This window comes from Bos grunniens, chromosome 15, assembly GCF_055505025.1.
Source record: "Bos grunniens cultivar Pamir isolate PY7600 chromosome 15, Bosgru_T2T1.0, whole genome shotgun sequence".
In the NCBI taxonomy this organism is placed as follows: Eukaryota; Metazoa; Chordata; class Mammalia; order Artiodactyla; family Bovidae; genus Bos; species Bos grunniens.
In genome coordinates this window covers 787,220-802,156 of record NC_141179.1, presented here as the reverse complement: position 1 = coordinate 802,156, position 14,937 = coordinate 787,220, and the positions used below count along the sequence as shown (strand labels likewise).

At 38.4% G+C, this 14,937-nt stretch overlaps 1 pseudogene; it reads left to right on the top strand.

The window, feature by feature from the left end:
• The first annotated feature begins 629 nt into the window (after window positions 1-629).
• On the top strand, window positions 630-2,078 carry LOC147357208 (olfactory receptor 5M5-like; annotated as a pseudogene).
• The last annotated feature ends 12,859 nt before the right edge of the window (window positions 2,079-14,937 follow it).

Genomic DNA, 14,937 nt, shown 5'->3' with positions numbered 1-14,937 from the left:
ACAAATTTGCCCCCAATAATTGTCTATAAAATACAAAGCAAAGATATTTTGAGCTATCTTAAAAGTTGAATAATATTTGATTATTTTAGGACCCCCTGAGATAGACAAGAGTGGGGAAAGAGGATATGCATTGCAGAGTGAGGGACCAGTCTGAAAGTGATCTTGAGTTTGAAGGGGCAAGTAGACAGAATCTGGTTCTATAAAGACCCACCAATTCCATGAACTTAAGTCCACTAAGCTGTGAAAACACATGAGTTTTGATGACTGATGCTTTAGATACCGCATCATAAGTTATATTGAAAAACAAAGTGTCATAATTTCAATGAAAAGCAATGTTTAAAGAATTATAAGTAATTCTGATCATGAAAACAATTTTCAGAAAACATAAATATTTTTCAACTATGAAAAGACTTGGAGAAAAGCATTTGAATGTATGACTTTATGTAAAGAAGCTTTGTATTAATTTAGATATTCAAAGTATTAATTTCACGCTTACTAGGCTATTTATTTCACATGTATTTACATTATGAGAGGAATGGGCATCAGATGATATGATGTGAGTAATGGAAAAATGACAAACGAGTTTTATTTCATTTACTTTGGAATATGTTGGAAGCTGAGCAAACACAATGTTAAAGGAAAACTACACAGAGGTGACTGAGTTTATCCTCCTGGGACTGACAGATCGAGCTGACTTGTAGCCTGTCCTTTTTGTGGTCTTCCTAGTCATCTACCTGATCACAGTCATTGGTAATGTGGGCATGATTTTGTTAATCAGAACTGACTCAAAGCTTCAGACTACAATGAATTTCTTCCTCAGCCACCTCTCTTTTGTAGATCTGTTATGCCACCAACATCACTCCTGAGACGCTGGTTAATTTCCTATCCAAGAGAAAAATAATTTCCTTCCTTGGCTGCTTTATACAGTTCTACTTTTTCATTGCCTTGGTGATTGAAGATTATTATATGCTCACAGTGATGGCTTACAATCGCTACATGGCCATCTGCAAACCCTTGTTATATGCCAGCAAGATGTCCCAAGGTGTCTGCCTTTCTCTTTTTGCTGTTCCTTATACCAACCTAGATAGCATATTCAAAAGCAGAGACATTAGTTTGCCAACAAAGGTTCGTCTAGTCAAGGCTATGGTTTTTCCTATGGTCATGTATGGATGTGAGAGTTGGACTGTGAAGGAGGCTGAGCGCCGAAGAATTGATGCTTTTGAACTGTGGTGTTGGAGAAGACTCTTGAGAGTCCCTTGGACTGCAAGGAGATCCAATCAGTCCATTCTGAAGGAGATCAGCCCTGGGATTTCTTTGGAAGGAATGATGCTAAAGCTGAAACTCCAGTACCTTGGCCACCTCATGCGAAGAGTTGACTCATTGGAAAAAACTCTGATGCTGGGAGGGATTGGGGGCAGGAGGAGAAGGGGACGACAGAGGATGAGATGGCTGGATGGCATTGCTGACTCGATGGACGTGAGTCTCAGTGAACTCCAGGAGTTGGTGCTGGACAGGGAGGCCTGGCGTGCTGTGATTCATGGGGTCACAAAGAGTCGGACACGACTGAGCGACTGATCTGATCTGATACTTACGGCTTTGCAAATGGTCTTGCGCAGACCATCCTGATGCTCCATCTCTCCTTCTGTGGACCCAATGAAATCAACCACTTTTACTGTGTGGACCCACCTCTCCTAGTCCTGGCCTGCTCAGATACTTATGTCAAAGAGACTGCCGTGTTTGTAGTTGCTGGTTCCAACCTCATGTGTTCTCTCACCATCATCTTCATCTCCTACATTTTCATCTGTAGAGCCATTCTGCATATCTGCTCTGCAGGAGGGAGGCACAAGGCCTTCTCCACCTGTAAGTCTCATGTGACGGCTGTCACTATATTTTATGGGACACTGTTCTGCATGCATCTGAGGCCCTCTTCCAAGACCTCTGTAGAACTAGGCAAAACTGTAGCTGTTTTTTACATTTTCTTGAGTCCTATGCTAAACCCTTTGATCATCTTTGTTCTGAACAAAGATGTTAAAAACTCAGTAAGGAGAATGATGCAAAGGAAATTTTTTCCCAAATAGGGTGCACATTTTGATCACAGATATGTAATATATCCATATTGTCTGATCAATTAGTGAGTTATTTAAATTAAAAAATAATTTTGGCTATGAATTATTCTTTTTCTTTTGAAATTCACCTATAAAACTTGGAGGAATGTTAGCCTATTGTTAGTTGTGACTTAGTGTATTAAAAAAATACCACATATAAATTAAAACACAAGACCAAGCAGCATTGTTATTGCTGTATAAAGTTAATAAAGGAAAGTTTATTCTACCCACTTTACTCATAAGTGTACAGAGTTTTAATATACAGACCTAAAGCCTTCCAAACAAAGATGTAAAAAGAGCAATAAGCAAAGTGTTTCAGGAGAAATTGTTGATCAATTCAGATACACATTTCACCAGAGGTATGTAATATATTTGTATTCTCTAACTAATCAGAGATAATTTTCAGTACATAAATCACTCTTCCTATTTTTTTTTTCTTTTGTAATTCACTTATGAGACTTGGAGGAATGTGTCAGATCATTAGCTTGTGTTATTTTAGTGTATTTAAAATAAATGTCACATAGGAATTTAATGACAAGACCAGACTGCATTGTTATTGTTATGTAAAATTACTAAGGACAGATAATTCTATTCACAATGCTCATAATAGTCAGTCAGTCAGTTCAGTTCAGTCGCTCAGTTGTGTCCAACTCTTTACAACCCCATGAACCACAGCATGCCAGGCCTCCCTGTCCATCACCAACGCCCAGAGTTCACTCAAACTCATGTCCATCGAGTTGGTGATGCCATCCAGCCATCTCATCCTCTGTCATCCCCTTCTCTTCCTGCCCCCAATCCCTCCCAGCATCAGGGTCTTTTCCAATGAGTCAACTCTTTGCATAGTACAAAGTTATAAAAGACAGATGTACCAAACGGTGCTAAGACAATGAAATTTTTTTGATTTGGAAGGTTTATAGTTTCTGAAATATTTTCAAAAACTTGTCAGCCATATCATGAAGAGAGGTTTTTCTCTTTGTTTGCTTGATTTTTCCTTGGTTCACATTATGTATCAGTGAATATCATTGGGTATCTTAAGTTATTACCCTAAGAAACTTGTTTAGATGTTAGTACTGGTCCAATGGAATCCTCATTCTTAAATCATTTGGCAGAAATGCCAAATTGCCTTTAGATTTTGTAAAAAAGATTCTTATGATTTGTTTTACCTACAAGTGTCCTTTTAAAATTGATATTTTACTTTCTTTTTTTTTAATTTATTTTATTTTATTTTATTTTTAAACTTTACATAATTGTATTAGTTTTGCTAAATAGAGGGATGGTGTGGGGAGGGAGGAGGGAGGAGGGTTCAGGATGGGGAACACATGTATGCCTGTGGTGGATTCATTTTGATATTTTACTTTCATTAATAATTTTTTATTATGATCTTTTACCAGCTCACAACCATAAACGCAAAATAATATAAAGAGCACTTGTCTAAGCATAAGAAATCATTGCTAAGTATTCTCACAATGACACTTTTGTTTAGGATTTTCACGTATCTCCATGTCATGGACCCCACTGCTCACCTTTGGCATCTCTTTCTGAGGCATACAAGTGGGGGAATCTTATGGTGCTGGAAAATTCTCAGAAGAGATGGCAGTTGAGCAAAACATGGTTTTATTCTGCCAAGTTAGTTGATTTCTCTGCTTTTGTCAGATCTTCAGTATCCCCACACAAGTTTTATTGTTTCACACATAAGACATGAGAGAGATTTTTGTGGGTTTTTCTCTTTTCTTTTCATAGTTCTCTAAATATGGAGTTTATATTATTATGTCAAGTAATAAGTTAGTATTATTCCTCATGTCATTTATAGTTTCTATCCCATCTCTGATACTTAAAAACTAAAAGTTGTTTCTGATAATCATAGTTCCTTAGCAGTACATTTATTGTTTCCAGTTCAGTCAGTTCAGTTCAGTTCAGTTGGTCAGTTATGTCTGACTCTCTGCAACCCCATGGACTGCAGCATGCCAGGCTTTCCTGTCCATTACCAACTCTCAGAACTTGCTCAAACTTGTGTCCATCGAATCAGTGATGCCATCCAACCATCTCATCCTCTGTCGTCCCCTTCTCCTCCTGCCTTCAATCTTTCCTAGCATCAGGGTATTTTCCATTCAGTCAGTTCTTCACATCAGGTGGTCAAGGTATTGGAGTTTCAGCTTTAGCATCAGTCCTTCCAGTGAATATTCAGGACTGATTTCTTCTACGATAGAGTGGTTGGATCTCCTTGCAGTCCAAGGGACTCCTGAGAATCTTCTCCAACACCACAGTTCAAAAGCATCAATTCTTCGGTGCTCAGCTTTCTTTATAGTCCAGCTCTCACATCCATACTACTGGAAAAACAACAGCTTTGATTAGAAGGACCTTTGTTGGCAAAGTAATATCTTTGCTTTTTAATATGCTGTCTAGATTGAGGTTCCCTGGTGGCTTAGAGAGTAAAGCATCCACCTGCAATGCAGGAGACTCTGGTTCAATCCCTGAGTTGGGAAGATCCCCTGGAGAAGGCAGTGGCAACCCACTGTAGTACTCTTGCCTGGAAAATCACATGGACAGAGGAGCCTGGGAGAATACAGTCCATGGGGTCGCAAAGAGTCGGACATGACTGAGCGACTTTCACTTTCCTAGATTGGTCAAAGCTTTTTTATTTTACCCACTGTGAATTAAATCATATTTTCTAAGCTTCTTTTCTTTTTACTCCTTGTTTGACTATGACACATTCTATCATCTATTTTCAATAAATTGACTTAAAATTTATATTCATACTTGTCTTAGTCATTAATCAGTACATCTACTTTATTATTAAATAATAAAAGGAGCTTAGAATATTTTAATTATGAATTTATCCTGCTTCTAACTAATAAACTTTCATCTGCAGGCACAGAATTCATCACTAATAATAAATTATTTAATAATGAAGTTTACACATTGTCTATGTAGTATATGATTTCAAGTATATTTATATTAAATATTGATTCAATATCCATGTTCCTTTAACTTTAGTGACATTTATCCCTGTTTCTGTAACAATTCTCTTTGCTGCCACTCTTCGTTTATGGTTTAGTTTTCTTCTGAGAGTTATGAACCCTTAATTAGTTCTTTTAGTGAGAGTTCCTTCAATCCACTTATCTAAGAATATCACTTGTCCATTCGGAATGGAGCATTCATTTGGGTATGAATCAGTCCAGTTCAGTTCAGTCGCTCAGTTGTGTCTGACTCTTTGCGACCCCATGAATCACAGCACGCCAGGCCTCCCTGTCTATCAACTCCCGGAGTTCACTCAGACTTATGCCCATCGAGTCAGTGATGCCATCCAGCTATCTCATCCTCTGTCGTCCCCTTCTCCTCCTGCCCCCAATCCCTCCCAGCATCAGTCTTTTCCAATGAGTCAACTCTTCGCATGAGGTGGCCAAAGTACTGGAGTTTCAGCTTTAGCATCATTCCTTCCAAAGAAATCCCAGGGCTGATCTCCTTCAGAATGGACTGGTTGGATCTCCTTGCAGTCCAAGGGACTCTCAAGAGTCTTCTCCAACACCACAGTTCAAAAGCATCAATTTCTCAGTGCTCAGCTTTCCTCACAGTCCAACTCTCACATCCATACATGACCACTGGAAAAACCATAGCCTTGACTAGACGAACCTTTGTTGGCAAAGTAATGTCTCTGCTCTTGAATATGCTATCTAGGTTGGTCATAACTTTCCTTCCAAGGAGTAAGCGTCTTTTAATTTCATGGCTGCAGTCACCATCTGCAGTGATTTTGGAGCCCCCCAAAATAAAGTCTGGCACTGTTTCCCCATCTATTTCCCATGAAGTGATGGTACCGGATGCCATGATCTTAGTTTTCTGAATGTTGAGCTTTAAGCCAACTTTTTCACTCTCCTCTTTCACTTTCATCAAGAGGCTTTTTAGTTCCTCTTCACTTTCTGCCATAAGGGTGGTGTCATCTGCATATCTGAGGTTATTGATATTTCTCCCAGCAATCTTGATTCCAGCTTGTGCTTCTTCCAGCCCAGCGTTTCTCATGATGTACTCTGCATAGAAGTTAAATAAGCAGGGTGAAAATATACAGCCTTGACATACTCCTTTTCCTATTTGGAACCAGTCTGTTGGTATGAATACGCCAAGACAAATACTTGTTTTCAGTATTTAAAATATATTTTATTTTCTGGCTTCTTCTAGTTTAATTATAGAGAGAGATGCACTATCAGATTATCTTTCTCTGTGGGTAAAGTGTTATCGTTATTAGTTTTCTTATTTTCAGTTTCAGTGTTCTGCTAGCTGTGGAAACCTGTCTTCAGGTTGAGGTATGGAAACCACCTATGACTGAAACTGTAGACAGTTTGGTTTCTGAAGGCAGGAACTCAAACACTACCTGAACACAAACTAGCCATGTAGGACAAGGTGAGTTAGTGACACAATTTTCCTTTAAAAGCATCTCTATCTGTTTAGCTGAAACTTCAAGAGTGAGTCACTGTCTCTTTGGGTTGTTTTGAGGAATCAACTTACCTATATAAATGATGTTTGCCAATCACTTTGCCAGTTTCAGACTCCTGTTAAAGCCTGACCTGTTCAAGACATGCACATGCATCATGAAGGATATTGATAAGAGCTCTGAATTTTAGAGAGGAAGTCATTTCATTATAAAAGAAAGGGAAAACATAAGACAAGCAGTCATCAAACTTTCAATTTGATATTTTTTGTGTGCCCACATACAGCTTTTAAGGCAAACAGTGGTTTGAAATTATGGAGAATAAGACTAAGACATGATTTTCTCTCTGGTCCCAGGTGTTACAATGAATCTCAAGAGGGATGATTCCCAATGTCACATTCAGGTCCCTACTTCCCATATCCTGCTAGAAATGTGGTTACATTTCTCAGCTTGCTGCTGCTGCTGCTGCTGCTAAGTCACTTCAGTCGTGTCCGACTCTGTGCGACCCCATAGACGGCAGCCCACCAGGCTCCCCCTTCCCTGGGATTCTCCAGGCAAGAACACTGGAGTGGGTTGCCATTTCCTTCTCCAATGCATGAAAGTGAAAAGTGAAAGTGAAGTCGCTCAGTCATGTCGGACTCTAGCGACCCCATGGACTGCAGCCCACCAGGCTCCTCTGCCCATGGGATTTTCTAGGCAAAAGTACTGGAGTGGGGTGCCATTGCCTTCTCAGCTTAGAGAGGATCAATGAACTATCTTAATCAGAGGTAGAGAAAACAAGTGCACATCCAAACCAGAAGTAAACCTTTGTGTTTCTACTTTCTCTTTTTAGTCAAAAGAAACTTTAGTAAAGTCTCAATCTAATGCCTACAATTTACACTTTGTTTTATCAAGTTATGTGCAGACATTCCTTTCTGTTTTCAGTGTCAGTTTGAAATTCAACTAATTTCCTAGGCAACAAAGTTATTGAAATGTCTATTGATCTTTCTGAGCAATATTTTACAGAGCTGTCAGTGGTGCAGAAGAACCAAGAAAGGCAAACATTCTGCTCCTCACATACTAATATAAGGACATGTCCTCAGGCATATGATGGACCTGATCTAGTACAAGAGATTTTATCATTAGAGGCAGACAACCTAAGAACCACTTGTATATTGATTTTTTGATTTCTTGTTAAGATTGTGTGGGGGTGCCTTATTTTTATTGAGGATCCATGATTTTAATATACTTTTGAAGGTTTTCATGAGATATAAAGCAAAGCAAACAAATAAAACAGAGGATGTGAAAACCATCTTACAGTGAATTCATGCTAAAATTTTACCTTTACTGATTTTTTCTGAAACAAAATATTTTCTCATTGACTTGTAATTAAATATCTTACAAAATTCATCTATACAAGTAGGTTGCCCTCTGTCTTACAGGAATGGTATGCTTTGTGTACATACAACTAGTATGTTAACAGTGTTTTGGTCTCAGAAACCCTTATATTAGATGCAATGCTCTCCTCTCATTGTCTTGAAATGCTTTATAGTTTTTGACAAGGATACAGTATATTTGTTATTGTACTGGATCTTATCTATAATGTACAAAGTCCTACTTCCAGGTTTAACAATTTGTAGCTTTCTACCGTCCTTGAGCTAATCCTTTGATATATACTTTTCCCAACAGATAGAGGCTCTTCTTGGCTATGAACTAGTAAACCCATAAGTACCTTGTTCAGAAGATACTCATCTTCACTCCAGCCTGACCAGGCAGCCAGGTCAACTGTGATTTTCTTTCTGTGTATCCAAATTCTCTCAACAGGCCTTTTTTTTTTTTTTTTTTTTTTTTTTTTTTTGTCTTTCCATTTATCAGTAGCTCTATTCTACTTCAGTTGGTGTATGTCTGGATCTCACATAAGTCATTGAGCTTATGAGTCAAGACTACTTTGAGTTCCACAGGCAAACATCAAGTGATACATAATAAATGAATCCTTCAACTGAACTTCTCTAGTTCAGTTTCCTACACATCTTTATACATTTGAAATTCCCAAGTCTTGATCATTTTCCTTCCATTTTTCTCTGTTCTGGTAATCACCACTTATTCTATCTCTTGAGTTGCTTGTGTGTTAAAGATCATGAAAAATTTCCTAAGCCATCTTGATGCTATCATACAAATGAATATGCTGTTTTCAGAGTGTTTCCTCCTAAACGCTCCTTTAGAGCACCTGTAACTCGGTGCTAACTCCTGTTCTCCAGCAAAAGTTGTTGCATCTTGACTGGAAACTCATAGACAGAAATGAGTCACAGCCTCAATGAAGTAAAACATTTGTGTTTGAGGGAGCAACTCACATATGATTTACTGCAGTGCTCTGTGCTGTGTGCACCCACACATGCCTACAGTTTCCAAAGTAAGATTATACTTTTTTACTTAGTGAAAGATTTTTTTAAATTCTACAGTGCTTTAAAATTTTCAAGAGTTTCATACACATAAATATTCTCATAATAACTCGATTTTCCTGTAGCCCTATTCTGCCTTTCCCCATTTCCCTCTCCCCAATGGCAGCCATAGCTTGGCTTCTGTATCTGTGAGTTTGCTTCTTTTTTGTTTGATTCACAAGTTTGTTATATTTTTTATATTCCACATGCGTGTGATATCATCCAACATTTGTGTGTTTTCTCTTTATGCATTATTTCGGTAGTTTAATGCCCTCCAATTTAATCCATGTTGTCACAAACAGCATAACTGTATTCATATACAATAAGTCCTTTACATATGAACCTTCAATTTGTGAATTTTCAAAGATGTGAATGTGTTGTTCACATGTCAGATCACATAAGTTAGTTCTTGTGACTGGTGTACATTATGTGTGTGCATCCTCTACAAGTGGTTGTGTTTTTGTGTATTCTACTGTACAGTATCTTTATTTCATCCAGAGGCAAGTGTAAAAGAAGTACTGACTTTGAAGGACATTTCAGATGCTCTCTATAGATTCCCACTTACCTACACTGGTTTGAATTGAAGTCTCTTAGTCATGTCTGACTTTGAGACCCCAAGGACTGTAACTTATCAGACTACTCTGACCATGGGATTTTCCAGGCAAGAAGGCTGGAGTGGGTTGCCATTTCCTTCTTCAGAGGATCTTCCTGACCCAGGGATCAAACCCAGGTCTCCTGCATTGCAGGCAGATGATTTACCATCTGAGCCACCAATGGAAATACATAACATGATGAAAAAGATCACTGCAGGTGCCTCATCATCAATAGAAATGTCCTTTTCTGCTCAGTGTGGTTGATACCCATGTCCATCTCAATCAGACATGCTGCTTGGTCATGTCAAGAAGGAGGAGGGAGTAACAGTCCTCTGACTATTCTGCTGTGCCTGGGTGACTCTAATTCTCAAGAAAGGGGTAGAGAGGCATGTCTAAGCCACATTCTCATATCCAGTTTTATCTGCAAGAATGCTGGTATTTTAGCTGGTGAAGAATCCACTTGCAATGCAGGGGGCCCTGGTTCAATTCCTGGGTCAGGAAGTTCCCCTGCAGAAGGGATAGGCTACCCACTCCAGTGTTTTGGGGCTTCCTGGTGACTCAGAAAATAAAGAATCTGCCTGCAATGCAAAGACCTGGGTACAATCCCTGGATTGGGAAGATCCCCTGGAGGAGGCCATGGCAACCCACTCCAGCATTCTTGCCTGGAGAATCCCCATGGGCAGAGGTGCCTGGCAGTCTACAGCCCATGATGTCACAAAGAGTCAGATCTGTTGAGTGAATAAGCACAGCACAATGCTTAGCAGACTGAGGCACAAAGAACAGTGGCACTCCTCAGTCAAATTTGTTTCTTTGAAGTGGTTTCAATTTTGGTGAGTCCTTCCAACTCAAAATACTTCCAACAGTATTTAGAAGGCAAAAGCACCTTTTTTGAGAAAAACTTCCCCATCCAGATCCATGAAACAAAAATAGATTTATGGTGAAAACTGAAAATGAGCACAGAGAAGAATAGCAAAGTCAGTGGTTTGGTCAGATGGGGTTTTTTGTTGTAGTACTTTTTGATTTCTGGTGTGTTTGGTGTTTCATTCTAATGTGTTTTATAACTACAAAATGGTTATTACATTTTGTAGCAATTTAAAACCAAAGTTGTTAGCATCATTTTACTGTTGTACCAGTTAATATTCAGATTCCTATTAAATGTGCTTAGAATACTAAATGTAGAAGAAACAGTCTGGTAAACAGCATTCCAGTAGGAAAATAATAATACTATCCCACATTGGGGCTTGACCACCGTCCCCCTCGCTGGACATGTACTGAGCTTCAGACCTTGATTGCTGGACTCCTGTCATTTAATACCTGTTTCTCTTTACAATGGCACCCCACTCCAGCACTCCTGCCTGGAAAACCCCATGGATGGAGGAGCCTGGTAGGCTGCAATCCATGGGGTCGCTAAGAGTCGGACACGACTGAGCAACTTCACTTTCATTTTTTCACTTTCATGCATTGGAGAAGGAAATGGCAGCCCAATCCAGTGTTCTTGCCTAGAGAATCCCAGGGGCAGGAGAGCCTGGTGGGCTGCCATCTATGGTGTCACACAGAGCCGGACACAACTGAAGTGACTTAGCAGTAGCAGTAGCAGCAATGCTAGTAATTTTAATCTCTGACTCCTGCATGTAGTCGGCAAGTGATCCATGACCCAGAAGGATGGTGATTCAATGGCCCCTTTAGTATCCAGCAATGGTGAAGCCAGAAATATCACTTCAATCACAACATTTATTGAGTAATTATTGTGTAACACTCTGGTCTGAGTCAGGGATGTGAGACAAAACAAAATCCTACTCACATGTTTTAACTGAAGAGAATTTAATGGAAAGAATTTAATTTAATGAGGAGAATATTGGCAGTGTTAAATAAATCAGTCCAAGAATTTGAAGCACCTGGAGGCTAAGGTCATAAAGCAATTTTCATACAAGTCTGAAGCAGCCAATACAAGGGGCTCTGTCAGCGTTCTAGTGTCACAGGATCCAGGAAGAACGTGCCAGGCCACCTTTTCAACACACACCTCAACAGGAATTTTCCTTGAAAAGATGCAGCCACCTTAACCTTCACTGTGAAACTGGGAGAAAATGAAAATTAAATTTGGATATTTTTCCCTTCTTCTCATCTCTATTATGCTCCTGGTTTCTCTCGGTGGCCTAACTCAGATGGAAACTAGACACTTGAGGAGCTCTATTGATGGAATTTAAAGATTAAGCTCCAGGTAGACCAAAAAAAAAAAAAAAAAAGAAGATAAAAAAGACAAACTGTATAGATGGTCTAGACTGACAAACGAAGCATCATCAGCATATTTATATTATCTGTATATCCATGGTATTCCCTTTGCTAGTTATTTATTATTATAGCAATTTAAAATATAAAGAGCAGGGAGGGTATGGGGAGGGAGGAGGGAGGAGGGTTCAGGATGGGGAACACATGTATACCTGTGGTGGATTCATTTTGATATTTGGCAAAACTAATACAATTATGTAAAGTTTAAAAATAAAATAAAATTAAGGAACACATGTATACCTGTGGCGGATTCATTTTGATATTTGGCAAAACTAATACAATTATGTAAAGTTTAAAAATAAAATAAAATTGGAAGAATAAAAAAAATAAATAAATAAAATTGGAACAAAAAAATAAAATAAAATAAAATTAATTTAAAAAAATAAATAAAATATAAAGAGCAATGTTCAGAATCAGTAAATAAGTAGTTCAAATGCAGCAAAAGTTATCTGACTGAGGGTTTTCCTATATCATTCAGTCTTCTATCTGCATGGGAATTTAGTAACTTTTCCAAGTCAAGTCTCAAAATATCAAGACATTTAAGCATTAGTTTAAAAAAAAAAATGAGTCCCATTAGTATACCATTTCAGATTTGATTCCCTAAAGATACTGGGGAGAGGCAAGAATCATGTCCTCAATGGGTTTAAGATTTTAAAAAGAATAAATCACTCATGGTGGTTTATAGTCTAGATGATTTTCTGTGAGAAATAATTGAACCCTAGGGTGTTGGCCCCTCTGTGACAATTTTGGTATAAATTCCTCAGCTTCTTCATATCCATTCTGTCACTGGGAAATCATTCTTCTTTCACAGGTAGGACTACGTATTGGACAGTTTGCTGTCCTCTATGCTGTGTCACTCAGTCGTCTTTGACTCTTTGCGACCCCGTGGACGGTAGCCCACCAGACTTCTCTGTCCATGGGGATTCTCCAGGCAGGAACACTGGAGTGGGTTGCCATGGCCTCCTCCAGGAGATCTCCCCAATCCAGGGATCAAACCCAGGTCTTCTGCATTGTAAGCGGATTCTTTACTATCTGAGCCACCAGAGAAGCCCAAGAATACTGCAGTGGGTAGCCTATCCCTTTTCCAGGGGATCTTCGGGACCCTGTAATCAGAATGGGGTCTACTGTTTTGCACTAAGTGAAGTTGCTCAGTTGTGTCCAGTTTGCAATCCCATGGACTGTAGTCTACCAGACTTATCTATCCGTGGGATTTTCTAGGCCAGAGTACTGCAGTGGGTTGCCGTTTCCTTCTCCAGGGGATCTTCCTGACCCAGGGATTGAACACAGGTCTCCTGCACTGCAGACAGATGCTTTACCCTCTGAGCCACCAGGGAAGCTCCTTCATTGCATGCATATTCTTTACCAGCTGAGCTAAATTCTATTTTTTTCATATTACAAATATTTATAAATATGCCATGGAGTGGTATCACAGTGGAAAAAGAAATAGATCAAAGGCCACAAGACAGAACCTCAGGTTGAGAGTCTGTCAAGAATACCAAATTTTATAGTGCCCAGAGCCACTTCTGTCCACTTCTCTCTAAGTTTTCCTTGCCAAGTCATCTCTTCCCATCAGGTGGCCAAAGTACTGGAGTTTCAGCTTCAGCATCAGTCCTTCCAATGAATGTTCATGACTGATTTCTTTTAAGATGAACTGGTTGGATCTCCTTGCAGTCCAAGGGACTCTCAAGAGTCTTCTCCAACACCACATTTCAAAAACATCAATTCTTAGGTGCTTAGCTTTCTTTATGGTCCAGTTCTTACATCCATACCTGATTACTGGAAAAACCACAGCTTGGATTAGACAGACATTTGTCAGCAAAGTAATATCTCTGCTTTTTAATATGCTATCTAGGATCGTCATAGATTTTTCTTCCAAGGAGATAGTCTCCTTTATCATGTACTAAAGATGAGAAATGCACTTTATGATTTCTTACATACTGTCTCAGTTTTATAGATAATATGGTTATTATTAACAGTATGACCTCTACAGACTCAAATTGAATCCCTATCATACAGTTTATTTTTATTTTCTTAGAGTTAAAATGAGGTAAAATTACAACAAAATTATTATGGTTTGGGGATGGGTCTGTCAATCACTCTTTAAAAAATTGTCTTCTTCTCAAGAAGAAATTTTTAATATGTTATTTTACCCCAATTATTCCTTCTTTTAATATTTAATACCACTGATAAATGTGGATATATAAAAATAATCATGTATTGTTTATGTACTGTATTTTTACCTGTATTTATACAAAAACACTGATTAAATTTTTTCCCATGAGCCAATTATTGCCCTAAATAATTGGCTGAAATATACAAAGCTAAGGATAGCCTGGGATATCTAACTGAAGTAAGATCTGGTCATGTGAGGGCCACCTGAGGTAGGCAAGGGTGCATAAAATGAACATGCAATGCAGTGTGAGGGACTACCTAGAAAATAACCTTGAGGTTAGAGTGGCAGGTAGACAGACACCGATTTTATAAAGATCTATTTGTTCTATTTCCCTAAATCATTCACCTGTGGGGAAAAAAACAATGAATTTCAATTTTTGACACTTTAGACACTACATCAGAATTATTCTGAAAACAAAAAATCATAGTTTTAAAGAATATAAATATAAATCATATATTTAAAGGGATTGTAAGTGACCAATCCATGGTAATGATTTGTAGAAAAGATCTAAGCTTCTCAACTATGAAAAGACTTGCAGAAAAGTATTTGAAACTATGTAAATGTATCCTATATTAAGTTAAATATTGAAGCATCTACTACATTATTTCTGGATATTTAAAGACAAATTTGATGAGAAACATTTTTAAAGACTACTGAATTTCTTATAACATTGCTTCTGTTTTATGTTTTGTTTTTCTGGCCGTGAGGCATGTGGGATCATAGCTCCCTAAAAGGGGATCAAATCTTTGTTCCCTGCATTGCAAAATGAAGTTCTAACCACTGGATAACCTGAAAAGTCCCTTATGTAACTTCTTTATGCCACATATATTTAGAAGTTTGAAAGAAGTAGGCATTGATGAAATGATGTTAATAATGGAGAATGATAAAAAAATGCATTTTTATTTCATTTACTTTAGACATCATTGGAAGCTGAGCAAACACA